Source organism: Pseudorca crassidens, chromosome 18 (assembly GCF_039906515.1).
Source record: "Pseudorca crassidens isolate mPseCra1 chromosome 18, mPseCra1.hap1, whole genome shotgun sequence".
Lineage (NCBI taxonomy): Eukaryota > Metazoa > Chordata > Mammalia > Artiodactyla > Delphinidae > Pseudorca > Pseudorca crassidens.
In genome coordinates, this window is record NC_090313.1 from 75,447,906 (window position 1) to 75,472,808 (window position 24,903).

The 24,903-nt window shown below is 44.6% G+C and overlaps 1 pseudogene; it reads right to left on the reverse strand.

The window, feature by feature from the left end:
- Positions 1-2,022: 2,022 nt before the first annotated feature.
- LOC137211081 (large ribosomal subunit protein uL24 pseudogene) lies at positions 2,023-2,496 on the reverse strand (annotated as a pseudogene).
- Positions 2,497-24,903: the final 22,407 nt, after the last annotated feature.

The following is a 24,903-nucleotide window of genomic DNA, read 5'->3' on the forward strand; positions in this document are numbered from 1 at the left end:
ACTGAAAATTTCCATCGAAGTTCCCCCCCGAGGGAAGGGTGGAGGCAATGCTTATCCTGGGGGGATCTGGAGTGTAGCCAAGGGGACAAGAAAGCGCATTCAGCCATGTGCAACCAACAGTTATGCACACAGCTGTCACATGTTCGTCCTGAGGTCCTTCCCATGGACAACTGTTGGTCCAGCTCCTGCACTCCCTCCGTGAGACAGAAGCCTTTTATAACCCCTACCCCATGGGCGTCCTCTAAGCTCGTGTTGGTCCTGAAGGATTGCCTCCTGTCCCTCCATGTTCTTCTTTCCTGGCGGAGATCTTCAGATTGTCTCTTTTCTCCAGAGATGTTGACTTTGCCTCAGAGGCATGGCCCTTACCTCGGGCAGCAATGGGAGGGTCATCGTCAGCACAGCGAGTACCAGGGATGCCAAGGACGATGGAAGGGGTGGTGCAGGGGATGCAAGACGTGGGAATTAGGACAAGGGGGGATTTCTTAACAAGCTGTCAACTATCAAAATTGCCTGACAACGGTGTGAAATCTGCTCAGAAGGATGATAAAATGAGAGCAGCCCCTCCTCTGTGCAGACTCCGTAAGCATGTGCCTGTGTGAAGGTAGGGGATGAACCAAATGATCTTGTTAGGCTTCTGAGACGCCATGATTCCGCAGCCCTGGCTTATACAGCACCTTTCACGATGTTGTTGTGGCCCAGTTTCAGACAAGTTGTTTCATCTTATTTTACAGCCGAGAAATCTAGGTCACAGCATGTTGGACCATTTGCCCAAAGTTAAACTGAAAGCAGCCTTTGTCAGCTGTCTGCTGTCCTCGGAGGAGAGTCCAAAATTGGTGAAGTTCTGGTTTCTGGCTTATAATTAGCTCCCAGAAAATGATGACAGATCACCCTGCTACACTGAGGCCCATCTTCTTTTCCCAGGGACCTGACACTAAGTCCCTGTACCAGCAGCACACAGCTCTGTCTCTCGTTCTCATGCTGCTGGAGCTCGGGGGCTGCAGGAAGAGCAAACTGTGGCTGAGAGGAGCCTGGACCTCCTGGCCCTGCTCCTGCCCCTGCTCCCCTAGAGCAGAGTCTCCCGTGGGGGGGTGCGAGGTGCCCCATCTGGCTGAAGCCCACAGGCTTAGCTGTTGGAGGTCACTGAACCTCTGCTTGCATCCCTGGATTCTGGTGGAGCTCAGAGGTCACACTGTGGATAACTACCCGCTGTGAGTGTCTCAGAGAACCAGAGAGATGGCTTAGGAGCTTCTGATGATTCCTCCTTATGTCTTGGCTACTCTTCTTCACTTCAAAGTATTTAAGGCCATCTGCTTGGCCCTGGACTTTCTGGGGTGACCCTTGGATTGGGAGGGACCTCAAGCCCAAAAGTAGTCAAGTCCATTCACTGCTCACTCTGGTCCCAATTCTGGGAATCCCTCCCCAACACACACACACACACACACACACATACCCCACCTCCACATTCTCAAATTTTTATAAGGTCTTTCCAAAACCAAAGCAAAGCCTTGACTTCTGAGAGCACTGGGATCCTCCAGTGTCTGCAGTGCCACTCTCTGGCCACTAGCGACAGAGGCCGCCATCATTGTTCGTGTCAAGGCTGGAGGAAGGAAGTCCATCTTTTTTTTTAATTTTTTTATTTATTTTTGGCTGCGTTGGGTCTTTGTTGCTGCGCACGGGCTTTCTCTAGTTGTGGCGAGTGGGGGCTACTATTCGCTGTGGTGCACAGGCTTCTCATTGCGGTGGCTTCTCTTGCTGCGGAGCAGGGGCTCTAGGTGCATGGGCTCAGCAGTTGTGGCTCATGGGCTCAGTAGTTGTGGCTCACGAGCTTAGTTGCTCCGTGGCATGTGGGATCTTCCTGGACCAGGGCTCGAACCCGTGTCCCCTGCCTTGGCAGGCGGATTCTTAACCACTGCGCCACCAGGGAAGCCTGAGGAAGTCCATCTTGAAGACATAGTTTGACCCATATATGGATCATTGAGAGCGTTATGTGAATTGTATTTTCTTTGGTTCCCACTTTTTTTTTCATTTTAAGTTTTTAATGAAAGTTGTATATAAGAATACTTTATTCCTGATCTTCCCAATTGTTTCTCCCTTATATCTGCCCTTTTCCTCTCCTACCTGGCGAGATCGGCTTTACCTTCGAGGATCTTTGTGTGGTCTTTGTCCAGCTTTAGTCTGGTGATGACCACCTTGCTGGGGTGAATGCCCACATGGACAGCCGTGCCATTAGCCTTCTCCCGCTGCACTCGTTCAGTGTAGGTGACATATTTCTTCCTGTAAACCTGGACTACTTTGCCAATTTGCTGCCCTTTGTAGTGCCCTCATACAACTGGAACTTCATCATACTTTCAGACGGGCATGGATCAGACACGGTACTTCCGTTTCAGCTCTTTAGAAAGAGGGGAAGACATAATTTCCTGCGAATGTGGGAAGGCACATTGAAATGCCTTTTCCAGTTCTTGCTTCGGTCAGCGTCACAAAGGGAATGAACTTCATTTTGGCCCCCGGCGCTTCAGCGATGGCCACAAAAGGGCTGGTGCACATTTCTTACCATATTTACTACATTTCGTTAGGACACAGCAACACAGAGCGAAGAGCACGACCTGGGTTTGAATCCTGGCTCTGCCACTTGCCAGCCAGCTAACCTTGGACAAGTAGCTTAATTTCCCTGGAGCCTCATTTTCCTCATCTGTAAAATGGGAATAATTATATCCGTCTCCAAGGTTGTAGTGACGATAAGAGCCAGCACGTGTAGAGCACCTGGCTTTTGTCTGGCACGTGGTAGGTGCTTAGTGAAGGTGGTGTGGACACCAGCAGTCAGGGTGTTTGGTGGGTGTCCTGATCAGGCTCCACCTCTCCCCATGTGAGGCGCTGCATCGTTCTCAACTTCCTGTTGGATGGGGTTGGGGGTTCCCCAGCTTGTCCAGGGGCCAACACTCCTCTGAATATCTGATTCCTGAGCTCCCACTGCCTGGCACCATACTTTGTTCCCCTGAGAAAGGCCACTGTCATGTTCCCTCCCACGCGGCTGGAACCCAAGCCCTCTGCTGGGCCCCAGCCCTATGGATGCATCGGTCCTTGGCCCCAGAAGCCTCCGGAACTCCTGGCTCCATTAGGATTAGCATATGATGTATGTTGGGTGTTTTCCCAGACATTTCTCCCAAAATATCGTGACACAATTATTTACTAGAAGAGAAAAAATTCTAGGGAAATTAAACTGCCTGGCTAGGAATGCTGATTGTTTTTCTTTCCTCTCATCTGTTTCTTAGGCAAAATAATCCATTTCTAAACCCCAAGCAGCTATGATTCTAAATAAGCACATCCAGTATACTGAGCCTGATAAATGATAGTATTAACTCTGACTAGCTAGGGTCAGGCAAAGTGCCAGGCTCAAGCACCAGAGAATTTCTCTCAGGACCTCTTGAATCGAGACATCTGCTGTTACCTCTAGGGTAACTCAGCACTTTTATCAGGCTCTAAACAATCAATCCCTTCCACGCCATGCTGGAGGCAGCTGGTAAAGTGTGGGCCAGGGCACAGTATGATTTTTATTTCGGATGGAATGAACGTCTAATTGAATGCTTGCACAATTGCATTCCAGCCTGGAAAATCTACCTGCTGGTTTCACCACCAGCTGAGAGTTCTCAGAAGCAGGTGACACTCTCCACAATAGCAGTGGTGATTTCATGAAACTGAAAGTGAAGCTGAAGGTGGCTCCTGATTTGATTGCCCCTCCAGCACCTCTTGCTCATAACGCCAGTGACGGAGGAGAGACAGCTGTTGCCTTCCACACCACCTGCAGCTTAGTCACCCCAAGTGATGTACACATGCATAACCAGCCTCATCTCGAAATAAGGGAGGGAATCAGAAATGTAGTGAGGGGGTGTCTGCTTGCCGCCGCACCCCTTCTGCTTCCTTTTTCTTTTAGTCTATTGAGCTATTGTTAATTCTTTTCCTCCCACACAAAAATGATCACACTCATGTTCCTTTCATGGTTTCCAGTAGAAACCATACTTATTTTCCAGAATATTTCTCCATTTTTTCTTTGCCCTAAAGCACAAGCATTAAGTCGGAAGTGGTTCCAGATTCATAAACAAAGGTTTGTGACTTTCATAAGACGACAATGACTAAGTTCTTCCCTAATCAGAATGAGATTCTGAGTCAGAGTTTTAATTTTGCTTGTTGAACTATTGGTGTTACTGCTCTAAGAGTTTTTACATCAATTAAAACAAAAGTAACCAGAAAAGGATGTCCATATGGGGAGAGGCTAAGTAAACAAGAGAATGATCCACACCGAACGGCCAAGAACACTAAATAGCTATTAAAAAGGGTAGCCATGGGGCTGCCCTGGTGGCGCAGCAGTTGAGAACTTGCCTGCTAATGCAGGGGACATGGGTTCGAGCCCTGGTCTGGGAAGGTCCCACATGCTGCGGAGCAACTGGGTCTGTGAGCCACAATTACTAAGCCTGCGTGTCTGGAGCCTGTGCTCTGCAACAAGAGAGGCCGCCATAGTGAGAGGCCCGCGCACCGCAATGAAGAGTGGCCCCCACTTGCCACAACTAGAGAAAGCCCTCGCACAGAAACGAAGACGCAACACAGCAAAAATAAATAATAAATTAATTAATAAACTCCTACCCCCAACATCTTCTTTAAAAAAAAAAAAAAAGGACAGGAAAGGACCAAGGGATCACAACATGCATAGGGGGCAGAAACTGGGGGCACCTAGGTGGACATCCTTTGGGTGGAGGAGATCCAGGCATCTTGACTGACGGCTCCACCAGACTGCATCTGTTAGGGGAAACGTAGCTCCTCCAAAGCAAATTGGCAATGCTGTCACCGGATTCAGGGTGATACCAAAACAGCAAAACAGCACATGACCACCATGCCCTCTTAAAAAAAAAAAAACAGTGTAGCCATGAAAATTGTTAAATTTTTAAAAAAATCAAATTACGTAACCTGATCTCACTTTTGTAGGCATAGAAGTACATGTGCATGTGTAGGTGCTCAAAATGCACAGAAAGGCGCCTGGGGAATTGCACAGGGAGCACCTACTGCGGGTGGCACACACCAGGGAGTGGGAGTGCAGTTAGGGGCAGGTATGTTTCCTGGATTACTTCTATGTCACCGGATCTATTACAAGAGGAGTGCAACACATCTGTAATATATATGTGTACACGTACATACATACATGCATGAGTAAGTATGTAAGTACATGAAGGAGAACAGTAACTTCAAATTTAGTTCACTTCCATAATGTTCATATAGTGGTATTACCACTCTCGGAGGCTGGAAACTGTTCCTCCTCTTTAGCTGATGGACTTTGGGAGCCTCTGTCTCTCCTTTACTGCAATGACTCCCACTTTGAACGCAGATTAGTATCACTCAGGAGCCCAGGCCACATTCTGGGCCAGTTAAGTCAGGATCTCTTCGAGTGAGACCAGCTCCAGCATTTTACAAGGCTCCCGGGGCAATTTCAGTGTGAGACCAAAGTTGAGAACCACTGCCTTCCTCTGTAAACCCCTCAAGGGTAGGGTCTGTGTCTGGTTTTGTCCTCAAAGCACCTAAGTTAGTGACTGACGTTGATATAATGAAGAGATCTGGACCCTCCAATATTCTCAGAGGGAGAAAAAAATCATAACAACCAGGAACTGACTAACATGTTAGAACCGTCTAAAGCACACAGATTCACAGTAACCAACAGAGAGCATCACACTTCCACGGATGCCCTCAGGGTCAGCTGACCGCTTGGATATGCATCTTTTTGTGTATACACACACGCGTGTACGTGCACGCGCGCACACACACACACACCCCCCCCCCCGTGCTGGGTTTCTAGCCCGTCCCTGAATTTGGTACGCTTCTTTGGCCGGGTCATAGCCCAGGAGGGGAAAGTGAAAGCCCTCAACCAGCTGTGCCCTTCGTTGATGTCAGCAAGAAGACGACTGTAAAATGAATCTCTAAATCTCCGTTGAGCAGAAGGCCACCTTGGAAGGACCCTCGTCCTCCTCATGACTGCGTCCCATTTTTCCTGAGACATTTCCTAATCGTGCCTGGCTTTTCCTTGGAACTCATTAACACATACTCATGAAAAGAGAACTCTGAAAATTTGAAGTTCTTCTGAAATATCTGGGTTTTGTCTTGCATGTGGTGCCAAAGGCCTCTCCTCCCCCAGCACAGCTGGTGTTGCTGGCTTTGGCGGCCGCATCTAAAACCCTGTAGCCTTAGATGTTATCGATCCTTGGCCCACCAGGCCTGTTAAAAGGAGTCAACATGAGGGCAGAGGGTCCATTTTTATTGGGTAGCACACCTGGAATTATCCATGCTTGATACAGTGCTCTGAGCAGCCGTGTGGTTACATTAATTGTCTAGCTGTCAGTCTCCTGACGACAAGATTTCAGGGGCAGAATGTCTGGTGTATGAGTGGATTATAATTCCATTATAAATTTCCCTGCTAATATATTCATGAGGCACTTTTTAAAATAATTTATATAGCACTCTGAAGTTACCTTGTGTCTTTATTTAATTGGTACTCGATGCTTGTAATATTGCTCCATTTTCAAATCTTCTTAGGGTTCTATTGCTTTTTTTTTTTAACAGTTATTTATTTATTTGGCTGCGCCGGGTCTTAGTCGTCACATGCGGGATCTTTAGTTGCAGCATCTTTAGTTGCGGCATGCGGAATCCTTAGTTGTGGCATGTGGGATGCAGTTCCCCAACCAGGGATCGAACCCGGGCCCCTGCATTGAGAGCTCGGAGTCTTAGCCACTGGACCACCAGGGAAATCCCTTAGGGTGCTATTGCTTTTTTAAAAAATCCCATCAGGTCACAGTAACAACAGATTTTGTGAAATCATATCACTTGCTGAACCTCTAAAATGTATGAGCTTATGTATTTTAAACTCAAGAAACTCCCCAATTATTTGGAACAGTATCTGCCTTTTACATCATTTAGGAGCACGTATATTTTTATGAGCTTACAATTCCAAACATAGGAAAAATAGTGGTCTTAAATCTCAGTATTCTGGAGGAAAACTACATTAAATCAGCCACGTGGAGTATTTCCTCTGTAACCGCGCGAAAGTTGCAAACTTTTCCTCAAGACGGAAACTAAACTTGAGAGAAAACCATGGCTCCCTTTGGCACACCTCCTCTTAGGGCAGCATCTTCTGAGCCACCTCCACCAGCTGGCGTCCCCTCACCCGGCCACACAAGTGTGTTTGTTCATATCAACTCCTGCACATGATCTGCATCATTTAATACATATATTTCCCGCTTTTTTCATTCATTTGATACTCTATTCATGGTTGGAGTGGCTTCTTGCAAAGTAACTGCTTATGGAAACCTGTGCTAAAACACAGGTCTTCCCTTTTCCTCCTGGTTCTCTCAGAGGCTCTGCCTTTCTAGAAGCCACTGTCCATCAGCATCCAGTCCACCCCTCCCTTCCCCCACTGCACTGGTTTCCCTTTCTGGCTTTAGAAATCCTGGGAGAGGCTGGATGGGAATCAGCATCAGTGCCCCAGGAGAAATCCCCACACCCAAGGACGGGTCAGGACCGGCAGCAACACACATGTGGTGGCCCCCTTCTCTTCTTAGAATAAAGACATCACTCAATAAGCACCAGATAAGTAAAGGAAGGAAGAGTAAGCCAACAGTTAATCATGACTTTGCCTTTGTGGCCACAATTTTATGTGTCTGATCAGCCCCACTTCTCTGTTGGTTCTGAAGCTAAGGCAGCTCCTCTTTTGTGTCCCTACTTCTCCTTCAAGGGAAACGAAAGGATCCAAGATGGTCATTTGCTCACCTGAGCCAGACATTTCGCGTACGGCACCTGCGTTCATTCTCAGCACTGGTCTACCTCCAGAGGGAAGCAGTAAGGCTGAGAGAGGTCAAATGCTTTCCTAAAGCCATCCAGCAAGTACGTGGCAGAGCCAGGATTCAGCCCAGATGCATCTGATTCCAAAGTCCACATCCCTCCCCTCTATCAGCTCAAGTCACTAAAGGGGGAAATGCAGTGAGTGTGCCAGCCTTAAACCTGCATGTTAAATGAAGGTTTAACTGACAGGCAGCCTAGTAAGAGTTACCAGTACAATTCACAATGCTCTGCATTAAACCAGCTTTAATGCTTGTATTACACAGGCAAAAATAAAATTAAATCAGAGTTTTAGTTGTTCAGTATTTTACTTTCAATTATGGTTTGTTTGTTTTCTTTCCTTTTTCAATGCTCAAATTTTCCCTAATTGTAACTAAGGGTAACGGAATCAGCATTTACTGTGCCTTTTTAGGAGCTGAAGTTCCTCCCCAGTTGATGAAAGAAAGTTCTTCTTTACCAAAGAATACCAGGTAACAAAAGTAGAAGAAATGATAGAATTAGGAAATCATCATTTTGCAACTCCCTATGAAATAACTCATTCAGGCAAGAACCATCAATGACTGCTACAACCACTGGGTAAAGTTGTGGGGAGATGGAAGAATCTTCGGTCATGACCAAAGTACCACCCCATACCTGACTTGCCAATTTTTACTTTTACCAAGAAAAGCCCTTGTGCTCAACAGCTCAACCAAGGGAGCAAACTTGGCATCCCTAACAATGGTACACCTGGCACTGAGCCTCCTGATATGATGCAACAGGAAGTACTCCATATCACCTATGGAGTATTTTCTCCGCCTACAGAGTGCTTAACCTGCACTTAACGAAGTCTTTAGTCCTAATTTCAATGCACAGAAAATTCAATAGCTAGGGCATCAAGGTAATGACATGACAAGGAGGCAATTAGGCACGTGGGACGTTCTACAAGACAAACAGCCTCGTCTCTTCAGAAAATCCATATGATAGTGGAAAGCAGATCAATGGCTGCCTGGGACCAGGGGCAGAAGGGGAATGACTGCAGCGGGGCACAAAGGAGTTTTTCAGGATGATAGAAATCTGTATCTTCATTGGGGTGCTGGTAACATTGATGCATCTGTCAAAATGTATGAACGTACAGTTGAAATGACTGCAATTTACTAAATTTAAATTATACCTCAATACAGTTGATTTTAAAAACAAAAGCAAAATATCAGTGTCACACAAAAAAGTGAGACAACTGGTCCATATTTAAATAGACTAAAGAGCCATTTTAACCAGATACAATAAGAGAAACTTGGCAAATCTGGGCTTGAAAAAAAAAAAGAAAAACCAAGGAAGACACTTTGGGAATAACTAGGGGAATTTAAACGTGGACTGGCTACTACATCATACCGAAGACTTTTGAAAATTTCTTATGGCTGTGTAGGACAATATTCTCATGATTAGAAGATGACTGTTGAAATGCATAGAAGTGACCTGCCTGTAACTTAATACTCAAAGATATATGTGAATATGTAGAATGATAAATCAAATATAGCAAAAAGTTATCAATAGTTGAATTTGGTCGTGGAAGTTCACTGATAGTCACTGTACTAGTCTTTCAACAATTCTGGACTTTTGACATTTTTAATTATGAAAATGTGCGGAATGGTAAATGCCATTTGAGTGGTGATGGCCCCTGTGGTTTGCAGTCAGTCTTCAGAAATTTTGGCTGCTTGGTGAGATGTTTTTCATATCAAGAAGTCACCCCCTTTCCATTGCTTCTCCTGAAGGCTCCCCAGGAAGACTTTTATGGAGGATTCTGTGACCTGGAAAGACTTGGGTCTCCTCCTACTGGGTCACATTATTGTTGGGAAAATATGGGTGAATGGTTATGTTATTATTTAAATAAATATTTCAATAAGACTAAAAAGAAAAGATAAATTCACTCCTGGAGTTTCTTCATGAGAGAGGAGAGGATAGAAGAACATAGGTTAAGGAGCTTTTAGTACTTATTTAAAGCTGAATGGGAATATATGTAATATGTACCTGAAGGTGTGAGTTCTTCTAAAACTTCAACTGAACTATGTGATCACTAGGTTTCTACCTGTTTACGATGGTGATGTCTATGATGTTACTTTGGCCAAGGAAAGTGATCACTATCTAAATTCTCCTCCTCCCAGAAAGTCTAGCTCAAATTGTTTCTCCTGCACAGTCTTTCTAAGCTAACGCAACCTACGCCGATTGCCCCCTCTCCCAGATTTCCACCTGCTCTTGTCCTCTGTCTCATCCTGTGAATCCTTAGTCACCCACTAGATTATCTAAATAGCTTGTTGCACGTTTGCATCCTCTTCCCCCAAAGCCAGGACTGGGTTTGAATGGGATGCCCAGCCCTGATTCTCCCATCATATCTGTTCCCACCTCACATATCCATCCATACTGTGAGTGCTTTGAGGGCAGAGGCCATGGCTAAGCACCTTAGTATTTCCAGTGCCCTGCAGAGGGCCTGGTCCATAAATATTTGACAAGTGAGCAATCACTTTCTTCCCATCCCTACTATGGTCCAGCGCACAAGGCAAGGCATGGAAGAGTTTCCCCTTTAAAGTTTCCTTGTTGAATGGATCAAGTTACCTGGAATCAGGAGATTTGAGTGACAAAATCTCTCTCTCTGTCTCTGCCTCTTCTCATTTTCTCTTCACCCTTGGAACTCAGCCATCATATTGGCAAGAATCTCAGGCCACACAGAGAGGCCACAAGTACAGTCTCCAGCAGGTGGCCATAGCCGAAACGCCAGTCAACAGCCAGCATCAACCAGCAGACATGTGTATAAGTGAGCCTTGAGTCGAGCCAGCCTTTGTCTTTCAGCTGAGACCCCACACATGCCCACTATTCCCTGTCCAATCCCTGACCCACAGAACCTGCGAGCACAATAAACAGTTGTTTGATGGCATCACTTGCGGGGGAAATAGGACGCACAGCCGCACTAAGTGGGACATTTTCTTTGCTTCTCATCCTTCTCTACTTCATCTAAAAACAGGAGTACCTCAGGTAGGATTGCCAAATAAGTTACAGGATGTCCAATAAAATCTGAACTTCAGATAAACAGCAAATGATTTTTTAAATTATAAGTATGTCCCCAATTTTTCATGGAACATACCCTAAAAGAAAGTCTTTATTGTTTATCTGAAATTCAAATATAACTGGGCATCTTCTATTTTATTTGCTCAATCTAGTAGCCCTAACCTCAGGTCTCCGCCCCAGGTCCTCCTCTATCTACACTATCTACACTACACTCTACCTCCTCTATCTACACATCCAGTCCAGCCCACACCCTGACAACTCTCAAATTCATATCTGCAATTCACAACTCTGCACTAAGCTCACACTGAGACATCCAGCTGCCCACTTGAAATTCCGCTTTCATAAGCTCATAGTCATCTCAACCTAAACAGAATTGTTGATTGCAACCTCTACCCGCCCACCCAGTCTTCAGCCACTCTGTCTTCGCTTCAGTGAGAGACACCGATATCAACCCAGGTGTTCAAGCCCTGAGCTGAGAGTCAGCCTTGATTCCTCCCTGTCATGGACTGTGTACCCAATCAATCAACATATTTCCAACCTGTCTGTGTCTCCATCTGTCCACTACATCCCCTCTGGGTCAAGCCCCTCTGGATCCCCTCTGGATCAAGCCCCTCTGGATCCCCTCTGGATCAAGCCATACTCTTCTCTCTCTTGAATAACTTTCCTGGCTACTAAGTGACCTTCCTGCTTCCCTCTTGCTTCTCTGTAACTCTCCAGAATGCAATCTGTACACAGTAGTCAGAAAGATCTTTTAAAGACAGATCATGTAACTCGCCTACTAGCAGCTCTCCAATTGACCCTCACTGCACTAAAAATAAAATGCAAATATCCTGCAAGACGCTTCCTGATGTAGTTTGTACACCACTCTTTCAGCAGTTCACTGACCTTTCTGCTCCTCAAACATGCTAAGCTTCTTCCTCCCTTAAGACCCTTGGAATGTTCTGCCTAAAGGTCTGCATGTGGCCGCTCACCCTTGTTATTTGTACCTCAGATCTCACATCACTTCCGCATTAGGCCTCCTCCCCCGCCTCCCCTGACGCACTCCCCTCTGGTGGCCGTCAGCCTGGGTTATTTCCACCCCATGCAACCCCTCCTATGCCCCCTTTCTGTTTTGCCTGAACATCCTTTACTGTCTTTTCACTTTCAACCTTTCTTCTTTGAAAATAGCACAGAGCCAGATTCTATTAATTTCTTATTAGTATTAATTTGTTAATCTGCTCATTAGCATATAATTTAATATATGGTTTAACCGCCCACATTTATTGCAATAGCTCATTACAGGGAGTTATTTCTACCACATAAATCTTAGTTTTCTATTTATCATGCATTTTTCATGCTTCTTTTTGCTCATTTCCTACCTGCTGTATATTTTTTTATTCTCTTAGTTTCTTCTTTTAGTTTGAAAATTATACACTTTATTATCTTAGAGGTTACCATTAAAACTCTAAACTGTGTGTACTCAACAAAAACCTGGAGTTAATATATTACTCTTCCCAGAGAACAAAGCAAGACTCTCATAATCCTTGCATGCTATACACCACCAGTCATGCTATTAACGTGTTTTTTTTTTAAATTTTTATTTATTTATTTATTTTTGGCTGCATTGGGGTCTTCGTTGCTGCGCGTGGGCTTTCTCTAGTTGTGGCGAGCGGGGGCTCCTCTTTGTTGCGGTGCGCGGGCTCTAGGAGTGCGGGCTTCAGTAGTTGTGGCACGCAGGCTCCATAGTTGTGGTTCGTGGGCTCTAGAACACAGGCTCAGTAGTTGTGGCACATGGGCTTAGTTGCTTCGCGGGATGTGAGATCTTCCTGGACCAGGGCTCAAACCCGTGTCCCCTGCATTGGCAGGCGGATTCGTAACCGCTGGGCCACCAGGGAAGCCCATGATGTGTATTATTTAATTCCACCTTATTAAAACTCCTTGAATTTGCTTTCTTGTGTTTTACAGCTAGCGCTACTTTGGATTTTCCAACATGCTGACTAGTTTCTTTGCCTGTCTTCACTTTTGGTCTCCAACTCATTCCTTCCGGTCCTGTTTTCTTCTGCTGAAAAATATCCTTCAGTCGCTCTTCCACTGAGGTTTTGTGAGAGGTAAGCTCTCGTGGTCTCTATGACTAAAATGTTTTTATTGCACCTTGGATCTTGGGTATAATTTGTGCGTAAGGAATTCTTTTCCCTCAGCAGTTTGGAGGTGTCATTCAGGTTGCTGCTGTCATCCGTTACTGCTAAGTCCGCTGTCGAAGTATCAATGCTCTTTAGGCACATGACTTTCTACTGGTTCTGAAGATTTTCTCTAGGCTGCTGCTGTTCTGTCGTTCTGTTCTGCTGTGTCTGTGTGAGGACATATTTGTACCTATTCTGTTTAAGACTTGGTGTGCCCCTTCAATCTAAATGCTCACCTTTTGTTTTTCTTTTTATTACTGTGACTCTATCCTACATTCAAAGGAGTGCATGGACTGTACACGTACAGATGTAAGCGCAGTAAAATAAACACCTGTGGATCCACCAACAAACTTAGGAGACAGAGTTTCACCAATGTCTCAGAAGCCCTCGTGTGCCCTCCCCTGACCACACTCCCTTCCTCCCTCCAAGAGGTGCCCGTACACCTAACTTTTATATCAATAATTCCCTTGTTTTTCTTGAAGGGTCTACCACAATTGTATGAGTTTCTACCCAACATGTTGTTTAATTTTGCCTATTATTCTACTCTATATTACTAGAATCATATATTCTCTGTACTTCTGTGACTTACTGTTTTGTTTTTTTTTTACATCTTTATTAGAGTATAATTGCTTTACAATGGTGTGTTAGTTTCTGCTTTATAACAAAGTGAATCAGTTATACGTATACATATGTTACCATATCTCTTCCCTCTTGCGTCTCCCTCCCTCCCACCCTCCCTATCCCACCCCTCTAGGTGGTCACAAAGCACCGAGCTGATCTCCCTGTGCTATGCGGCTGCTTCCCACTAGCTATCTACCTTACGTTTGGTAGTGTATATATGTCCATGCCACTCTCGCTTTGTCACAGCTTACCCTTCCCCCTCCCCATATCCTCAAGTCCATTCTCTAGTAGGTCTGTGTCTTTAATCCTGTCTTACCCCTAGGTTCTTCATGACATTTTTTTTTCTTAAATTCCATATATATGTGTTAGCATAAGGTATTTGATTTTCTCTTTCTGACTTACTTCACTCTGTATGACAGACTCTAGGTCCATCCACCTCCTTACAAATAGCTCAATTTCGTTTCTTTTTATGGCTGAGTAATATTCCATTGTATATATGTGCCACATCTTCTTTATCCATTCATCTGATGATGGACACTTAGGTTGTTTCCACCTCCGGGCTACTGTAAATAGAGCTGCAATGAACATTTTGGTACACGACTCTTTTTGAATTATGGTTTTCTCAGGGTACATGCCCAGTAGTGGAATTGCTGGGTCATATGGTAGTTCTATTTGTAGTTTTTTAAGGAACCTCCATACTGTTCTCCATAGTGGCTGTACCAATTCACATTCCCACCAGCAGTGCAAGAGTGTTCCCTTTTCTCCACACCCTCTCCAGCATTTATTGTTTCTAGGTTTTTTGATGATGGCCATTCTGACCGGTGTGAGATGATATCTCATTGTAGTTTTGATTTGCATTTCTCTAATGATTAATGATGTTGAGCATTCTTTCATGTGTTTGTTGGAAATCTGTGTATCTTCTTTGGAGAAATGTCTATTTAGGTCTTCTGCCCATTTTTGGATTGGGTTGTTTGTTTTTATCTTATTGAGCTGCTTGTAAATTTTGGAGATTAATCCTTTGTCAGTTACTTCATTTGCAAATATTTTCTCCCATTCTGAGGGTTGTCTTTTGGTCTTGTTTATGGTTTCCTTTGCTGTGCAAAAGCTTTGAAGTTTCATTAGGTCTCATTTGTTTATTTGTGGTTTTATTTCCATTTCTCTAGGAGGTGGGTCAAAAAGGATCTTGCTATGATTTATGTCATAGAGTGTTCTGCCTATGTTTTCCTCTAAGAGTTTGATAGTTTCTGGCCTTACATTTAGGTCTTTAATCCATTTTGAGCTTATTTTTGTGTATGGTGTTAGGGAGTGATCTAATCTCATACTTTTACATGTACCTGCCCAGTTTTCCCAGCACCACTTATTGAAGAGGCTGTCCTTTCTCCACTATACATTCCTGCCTCCTTTATCAAAGACAAGGTGACCATATGTGTGTGGGTTTATCTCTGGGCTGTGACTTACTGTTGTCATTCAGCATTATGCTTTTGAGATACATTCTTATTAATACATGCAGCTGTAGTTCACTTATTTTAAATTACTGTAGAGTATTCCATTATATAAATATACCAGGAAATAAATATTTATGGAGTGAACGGATATGTGAGTAAATAAATTTACCATTACACACAGCCCCATTCTGATGACTGAATTTTGTTCTGAACATCAATTTTTGAAGGAGGCAAAGATTTCTTAAACAAAACACAAAAACTTTGATAATAAAGGAGCTGGAAAGTAGTAAAATGAAGACACCTATTCATCAAAAGACATTATTAGCAGAGTAAAAACAGAACCTGCATATTGGAAGAAGCATTTGCAATACATGCTCAACAAACGACTCACATTTTGAATAGGAAAGAAAAACAAAAAGACTCCTTCAAATTGATAAGAAAAAGAATATTCAGTAGAAATAATGAACAAAAGACGTGAACAAACTTGACAAAAGGGGGTATCCAAATGGCCAATAAACATCTGAAAAGTACTCAACTTCATTAGTCACCAGGGAAATGCAAACTAAAATGATAATGTGATGCCATAATACACCTAACAAACAGCTAAAACAGCTAAAATGAAAAACACTAAATACTGCAAGGATATAGTGCAACTCAGCCTCCCACATACTTCTGGTGGGGCTGTAAATTTGCAAAACCATTTTGGAAAACTGAACATAAACTGAATGAAACCTTAAAATATGTTTACTCTACAATCCAGCAATTCTACTACTAGGTAGAGACTCAGCAAAAATGTAAACTTATTACTTTCAATGCAATCTTAATCAAAGTGCCAGAAGGTTATTTTGTGGATATCAACAAACCAATTCTAAAGTGTATATGGAGAGGCAAAAGACCTAGAATAGCCGACACGATGTTCAAGGAGAACAGCAAAATTGGAGGATTGACACTATCCAGCTTTAAGACTTACTATAAAGCTACAGTAATCAAAATACTGTGCTATTGGTGAAAGAATAGACAAATAGATCAATGGAACAAAATGGAGAGCCCAGAGACCCACACAACTATAGTCAACTGACCTTTGAAAAAGGAGCAAAGGCAATTCAATGGAGAAAAGATAGTCTTTTCAACAAATGGTGCTGGAACAACTGGACATCCACATGTAAAACAAACAAACAAACAAAGAATCTAAACCCAGACCTTATACCCTTCACAGAAATTATCTCAAAATGGATCATATACCTAAATGTAAAATGCAAAACTATGAAACTCCTAGAAGATAGCAAAGGAGAGAATCTAGATGACCTTGGGTCTGGCAGTGACTTACCATAGATACAACACCAAAGGCATAATCCATGAAAGAAAAGAATTGGTAAATTGAACTTCATTAAAATTTAAAACTTCTGCTCTATGAAAGATGAGAGGATAAGCCATAAACTTGAAGGAAATAATTGCAAAACACATGTCTAATAAAGAACTGATATCCAATGTATGCAAAGAACTCTTAAAACTAAATGATAAGAAAACAAAAAACCTGAATTTAAATTGAGCAAAAGGGAATTCCCTGGAGGTCCAGTGATTAGCACTTGGCACTTCTGCTGCCAGGGGCCCGGGTTTGATCCCTGGTGGGGGAACTATCCCACAAGCCACACGGCTGGACAAAAAAAAAATTGAGCAGAAGATCTGCACGGACACCTCACCAAAGAAGATATATAGATGGCAAATAAACATACGAAAATACGATCAACATCACAGTCATTAGGGACTTGCAAATTAAAACAACAATGAAATATCACTGCATACTATTAGAATGCCTGAAACCTAAACCACTGGCAACACCAAATGCTGGCGAGGATGTGGAGCAACAGGAACTCTCACTCATTGCCGGTGAGAATGCAAAATGCTAACAGCAACTTTGGAAGACAGTTTGGTGTTTTCCTATAAAACTAAACATACTCTACTACAAGAACCAGCGATTTCACCCTTTGGTATTTACTCGAAGGAGTTGAAAACTATGTCCACACAAAAACCTGCACACAGATGCTTATAGCAGCTTTATTCATAATTGCCAAAACTTGGAAGCAACCAAGATGCCCCTCAGTAGGTGAATGAATAAACTGTGGTCCATCATGACATTTATTCAGCAATAAAAAGAAATGAGCTATCAGCCATGAAAAGATATGGAGGAACCTTAAATGCATATTGTTAAGTAAAAGAAGCTAATCCAAAAGGCTACATACTGTATGAGTCCAACTATGTGACACTCTGCAAAAGGCAAAACTCTAGAAACAGTGTTCCCAGGGGTTAGGAGGGAGTGACGGACAAACAAGCAGAGCATGGAGACTTTTTTTTTTTTTTGCGGTACACGGGCCTCTCACCGCTGTGGCTTCTCCCGTTGCGGAGCACAGGCTCCGGACGCGCAGGCTCAGTGGCCATGGCTCACGGGCCCAGCCGCTCCGCGGCATGTGGGATCTTCCCGGACCGGGGCACGAACCCGCATCCCCTGCATCGGCAGGCAGACTCTCAACCACCGCGCCACCAGGGAAGCCCCCATGGAGACTTTTAAAGCAGTGAAACTATTCCGTGTGATACTATAACGATGGATATGTGTCATTATACTTTTTAAAATACCCACAGAATGTACAACACCAAGAGTGAACCCTAATGTAATGAGCTTTGGTTGATAACGGGGACATGTAACATCATCATCATCATAACAAATGTACCACTCAGTGCAAGATGTGATCCTGGGCAGGCTCTGTGGGCTGGAGGTGGAGGCAGGAAGCACATGGGAACTCTCTGTACTTTCTGCTCAACTTTGCTGTGAACCTGTAACTGCTCTAAAAATAAACGTTATAGTAGATGAGCCTGTAAAAACTGTCCAAGTATGAGTCTGTAAAACTTCATTTATTTAAATCATCCACGATGATTTATCCTTATCCCAAGATTGACTTGGAAATTGCCTTAAATTTGTGTCATCTTCTTGTAAACCTCCAAAAAGACACTATAGACTACAGCTTTTTGTGAGTGATAAATGGGAAGAGGCAGAACTTCCTGCCCAGTCTGTGTTTAAGATGAACAATGAATGATAAAAAATGATAACGTGGAGTGATAAAAAGGGAAATCATTTTCTTAAGGAAGACCTTGGGTGCAGTGGCAGATCTGACAGCTAGAACCATTGCTATGCAATCCAGTTCTCATTCGTTTCTAAACTTCTTTCCCTTCTTTTTTTTTCCTCTCTCTCTGCAGGATGTTTAAAAGTGTTCCAATAGCAACAAAAAGGCTTTTAAATAATTCAAGCGTAATGCTACTTGTGTCTCTTTGAGATTCATCCCACTGTCATCTGTGTCTGTCTTCGTTACCTCTGGAAAAACAAACATCATTCAGGGACCAGACCCAGGCTCAGTAAGCTCCAAAGAGGTACAGCCACATGCCTGAAGTTACCAGAGAAAGAAAATGCAGAGAGGGGGCCTAACACTGGCCACCAGTGTATAGATTTTAGGTATGAATCTACTACTCACTTCCCTGGCATTTCCCCAAGCTGGCCCTTTGAATAAATGCTAACTAAGTCCAGATAAACGTCAGCTAACGTGTTACCCATGCCCGATGGCCACATGAGATTCAGTAAGCGTTGTTAACCAGGAGACAAAAGAGAAGCATCCTTTCTATCCAAAATCACTTTTTAAAACAATTATAATCTTGTCATCAACCTGCCAAGCACTCATACTTTTGATATGTCTTTTAAAGTTATTTAGGATTTAGAGTTAATTGTAACAAAAATCTCACAAATACTTGGATAATAAATTCCAACAATCATCTGTATTTTCTTTGCCTAAACCTGGTTTTCCCCTGATGAATGAATAGAACGCATCTTTCTGACTCACCTACGACGCCGCAGGGGCCAAAGCTTGCCCCAGCTCTGGTTAATATCCTGACTCAGCAATCACACTGCAGCCAAAATGACTGGAAATGCACAAATGATCTAAAAAAACACTTTAGTGGCCTCCCATTTTGTGCTCTTACAGCAGCGCCCTCGTAAGCCCTGCAAGGAGGAGGTTGAAATGGGTGTTTGGTAGTCAACAACGGCATCTGCCCCATGAGGGATGCAACAGGACAGAAGGCAGAGACTTCCTACAAGTCTCTGGGCTTAGTATTGCAGAAGCCCAGGCCCTTAAAGGCTTCTACAGGATTCCACAGACAGACACAATGCCGTCGTCAGAAGCACGCATGTTGCCTCTTTATAATGCGGAGAGGATTTGGGGTGCGCAAAAGATCTTTTGCAGAAGTGGGGAAGTGGTGAAAATCGGGCTTTCCTTTATTCCTAGGTCAGAGTGAGAGTCTCTCGGGCTGGAAGAGGGTAGAGGGGAGCCCGGCTGCAGACCCGGAGGGGAAAGGCCAGGGTATCTTCGGGAAGGTGCACTCTCCAGCCTGGCCAGACGCTCCAGAGGCCTGGCCGGCCAGGCTGTCCACAATGATGGCCATCTCAGCAGTAACGAGCAAGGACGGGTCATCGGTGATCAGGTGACCCCAGCCCTCAACTCCCTTTTATCTTCCCATCACTGTCGGCAAAACCACACAATGCCTGATGCGCAGCTAATATTCAGAGGTATGTTTTGAATGAATAAAGAAAGAGAAACTCTGCCACAATGAGTTTTTATAATGGACACTTTTCTACCAAATTACCTTAAACTTCTTTGTCTCATCTGATACACAAAATCTCTACTAATAAATACAAACTGGCCCACTTAGTAATTTCCTCTGTTCTGCAGTTTTCAGATCCCGCGCTGTGGCTAAAACCATTTTCTAAGAGGCTCTGGCCCTATCCTGTTAAGTAACGCCATATTTAAGCAGATGTATCATATAATGGTTTTAAAACCAAGTGTTTTCTGCGCACACGAAGAGAAAAAGACGTTCGACCTTAATTATCGGGGCTCTGGGTCCCAGGGTCTGGTCAGCAGAGGGGGATGGAGCAGAGAAAACCTCCCTCCACCCCCACCCCGCGACATGTGGCTGGAGGGTCAGCGGGTCCCCCACGACCACCCCGGCTCCGACACCGGCAGCTACCAGTGGGCAGTTACGGGGTTTTAGCCCCATTAACAAGCTGGAGGAGAGATGCATCACGCCCACAACAGGTCTGCTCTGACCCAGTGTCTCCACAGATGACCACCCTGCTCTCTTCCCCTGTCACAGCCTCGCCTGCTGCTCTGCCCTCTGGTGCCGTGCCGTCATTTAAAGCGATTAGCAGGGCATCTGACGCACTCGGAAGATCACAGCGAGTGTTGTCAGCCAGAAGCCCCATCAGCGCTGCCAGCAGCTCCCGCTCTCCTGGGAGGGCTTGTGATTCATTAGGGAGGATGCCCAGCCCGCCTTAAGGAACTGGGAGTTCGTGTGTTGGCTCCGCTTCCCGTTGCACAGAAAACAGGGGCCGTGCCCCACTGTCCTAGCCCCCAGACCTCGCCTGGCACACAGGCAGGCCTTCCCTTCCCTAGAAGAGGAGGCCCAGGGCTTCACCACTGCACGTGTGTTACTACCCGAGTCATCGTCTGGTCCATCCCGCTCCTCCCTCCAATATGAAGGCAGAAAAAGTGATGTCCGCCTGCAGCCCAGTGAGCCTTCCTCGGAAGGGGCAAGGGGTGGGCAGCGTTCCCTCTCAGCCCCTCCCAGTCAAGCAGTCTTCACACTCCTCCCCATCAGTCACAGATTCCTTCTGGAATTCCTCCAGGCTGGGGCAAGACCCAGCAGTGTCCCCCAAGCAGGTTGCTGAGAAACTACAGGGCTTCTTTAAAAGGCCAAACCCTAAGCCCCCAAGAATGGCTGTGCCTTCCTGGGACTTCCCTGGAGGTCCAGTGGTTAGGACTCCGTGCTTCCACTGCAGGGGGCACAGGTTCGATCCCTGGTTGGGGAACTAAGATCCCACGTGCTTCGAGGTGCAGGAAAAAAAAAAAAAAGGTTGTGCCTTCCTGAGGTAGAGACAGCTAGCTGCCACCCAATACCCCTTCTATTTTTCCTTAGTGACAGAAGTGCAGTATCACTAGGGGTGCCAAAGACACCCAGAGAAAAGACTACATTTCCCAGCTTCCCTTCTAGCTACGTGTATCCATCCATGTGAGTAGTGAGATACAAATGCAAGTACTGGGTAGGACTCTGGGAAGATTAATAAATGAAAGCTAGGTCATCTGAGACACTCCTTCCTGCTCCCTGTAACTTAGATAGCTGGTGCTCCAGCAGTCATCCCGGACCACAAGGAGGACCCTGAGGATGAGAGCTACACACTAGCTAGAAGGGCAGAGAGGTAACAGGTTCCTCGGTCTCAGATGGCCATGGAACTACCATTCCAGCCCAAGGTAGCCTACCCTGGACTTTTTTTTTTTTAATTAACAGACTTTGTTTTTGAACAGTTTTACAGAAAAACTGAGAGGAAAGTTCAGAGAGCCACATCCCCAATGGTTTCCTTTGCTATTAACACCTTGCATTGGTGTGGTATATTTGTCACCATCAATGAACAGATACTGATAACATTATTATTAACTAAAGTCCACAGTTTACATCAGGATTCATTCTTTATGTTGTACATACTATAAGTTTTGACAAATGATAATGACAGGTATCCACCATTACAGCATCATACACAATGGTTTCACCATCCTAAAAATTCCCTGTGCTCTACCTCTTTATCCCTCCCTCCCCCACCCCCTGGTATCCCTGACAACCACCGATCTTTTTACTGTCTCCATAGCTTTGCCTTTTCCAGAATGCCATATGCTTAGTATCATACAGTATGGAGCCTTTTCAGACTGGCTTCTTTCACTTGGCTATATGTGTACGAGTCTCCTCTGTGCCTTTTTTTGTGGCTTGAAAGCTCATTTCTTTTTATTGCTGAATAATATTCCATTGTCTGGATGTACCACAGTTTATTTATCCATTTACCTACTTGAAGATATTGGGTTGCTTCCAAGTTTGGGGATTTCTTTAATATGAGAGGAAACTTCTTTTTTATTTAAGCCACTGCCATTTTGGAGTTTCTATTACCTGTAGCCGAAAGTACTCCTAACTGACATGCTTCCCTTCAAGAAAGACTGTCAACCAGGCCAACTGAGCCTCTATCTACCCTCCCAGCTGGGTCCTCCCCCTGGTGTGCTGTGTCTTCTGCTGCCCCAGTTCTGCCTGGGGGAGGAGGGAGGAAATCGATAAACTCAGAATCCCAGGTCAACAGAAACTTATAGGGAGGGAGGTTTGTGGGGAGGGGACGTCGCAAAAACCCCGTGATGAAACAGCAGGTTCTGCTTACCTCTCCTGGGGCAAGGGCTTCACTAAATCACAAGCAGGACAAAAAATGACTGATTTTTGGGCTTCCCTGGTGGCGCAGTGGTTAAGAACCTGCCTGCCAGTGCAGGGGACACGGGTTCGAACCCTGGTCCGGAAAGATCCCACATGCCGTGGAGCAGCTAAGCCCGTGCACCACAACTACTGAGCCCGCATGCCACAACTACTGAGCCCACATGCCACAACTAGTGAAGCTCGCGTGCCTAGAGCCCATGCTCTGCAACGAGAGAAGCCACCGTAGTGAGAAGCCCGCACACTGCAACGAAGAGTATCCCCTGCTCGCTGCAACTAGAGAAAGCCCGCCCGCAGCAACGAAGACCCAATGCAGCCAAAGATAAATAAAATAAATAAATCCATAAAAAAAAAAAAAAGCTGCTCTCTCTGCCTTGACCCTCTCTCAGGTCAGCCTGCATAGGTTCAGCTCATCAGCCTCCAGGGTGGGGTCTGTCCATACCCCTACTGTCTGCGGTGGCAAACAGCGGCAGACGAGGTAGGAGAGCACACACGTGCGCACACACACACTCACACCCTTTGGAGTTCCTTCTTCTGTGCTGTGCTGATGCCTTGGTGTCCATCAGCTGCTTTTGCTGCCCTTCAACATGGTTTTCAACTCTGCTGCGATCCACAGCCTTCACTGGACCTCAGCGCCAATTACAATTCATTTTCAGCTATGTTCATGGTACATTTTGTGTAATACTTCCCTTTGTGTGACATGTTTTGCTGCTATTTTCCCAGACACTTTTAGCACTGTTGAAAGTCCTCCTTTGTGAAACTAAATAGCCAAAATTAAATTACTGTAGGTGCTCCTCCCACAGGCACTGATCTGGGGCTGAAGAAGATGTTTTGCCCATGTATCACTGTGTGTCTTGTCAGTTTGTACCGGAACAGTGACATCCTCACCCAAACCAGCTGGGAGCTCGTACACAACATTTCGTTTCATTCACTTTACTGAATCCTAATGTGGGCCACTGAATGCCCCTTGGCAATCCAATGGGAAGACTGTCTATTGAGGACAAGGGACTGAGTCAAGAGGTATGACTATTCCTTGGGTGAATTTAGTTTGTTCAAAAGGCTGTTTGAACATTGCTAACACTTGAACATTTTGGAACTGCTTACCCAGCAGAGTAAAAATAAGAACCCAATTCTATAACTGTACAAAAAATACTACCCACAGGGCTTACAATAAGATCTTTGGTTTGAATTCAAAGTCAAAATTTAGCTTCAATAGCTTTGTTTTTCTTGCTAAACTACTTGACATTGTCAAATGAATCCATATTCCAGGGGGAAAAGACTCAAATCAAGCTTGGTCTGAATGAAACATATTTGAAATAACTGGAAAGTAGTGCAAGGGGTTAGTTACCTTTGGGTGTAGAGGGGATGCAAACTACGTGAATAGGGGCCGAATGAAGTGAAGATTTTCACTTTATGCCTTTTCACAGGTTAAAAAAAATTCTGAACCTTAGGAAAATATACCTATTCCAAAAAATAAAAACTGGAAAACTCTGCTACCTCAGGTATATTGACTCTATCCATCCATGCAGAAAGTTCTGTAAAGGGTCCCAGTGAGGGAAGGAGAGTAAGACCCTGAAGCTGGCTGGAGGACACGGGAAGTGGTGTCCCTGAGGTGCAAAGGGCAGAGACCAGCACCTGCTGTGATGTGAGGTCAGCAAAACCATGCCCTGTGTTCTTATATGGCAGTCATGCCTGTTAAAGTGTTCATGTGCTTAAACTTTGTTTAATGTTGAAACCTGCCATCATATCAAGGAGACTCTCCCGGAAAAGGAATCTGAGTGAATGATGCTTGTGAACATTAGGAAGTGGCTCAGCTACTACCTCAGTCGTTCATTGGTGTTCACATGTGTCCATCTTCTCATTCTGCAAATGGACTACAAACTAGGGTGGTCCTCAAGAACATGAACAGGAACCTGGTGGCAGTTCCCAGTGGAGAAAGGAACATACTGCTTCAAACTACCAACCCTACTCTACATTGAAAATAATACAAAACTTGCAATATTTAAAAGAGTATGTGGAGAATGATACAAAAATCACAAAAACTAGAATTTGGGTTTGTGTGTGTGTGTGTTGATGGGACTTGAACACAATTGCATCAGGGAGGTGAACTGGTGCATATGTTGACAATTCTGCTTTTCAAAAAAAGTAACGGGAGATAATATCTCTGGAACGATATACAAGGAACGGGTAAAAGAGGGTTGGCTTCAGGGGAGTGGCTAGAGACTCAGAGCTAGCAGAGAGATTTACCTTTCACCTTGTATCCAAGGGAAACCTGATACAAACTTGATTTCAAAAGAAACAGGAGGAGGAAGTCAGTCTGCTAGCAAAACAAAAGCAACCCATTGCTAAAGAAGAGCCGAACTGCGGCTGGCAGGCGCTGCTGTTGACACGGCCCCTGCCCTGGCACTCTAGCCGTCCTTGACTTCCAGGACAATGCG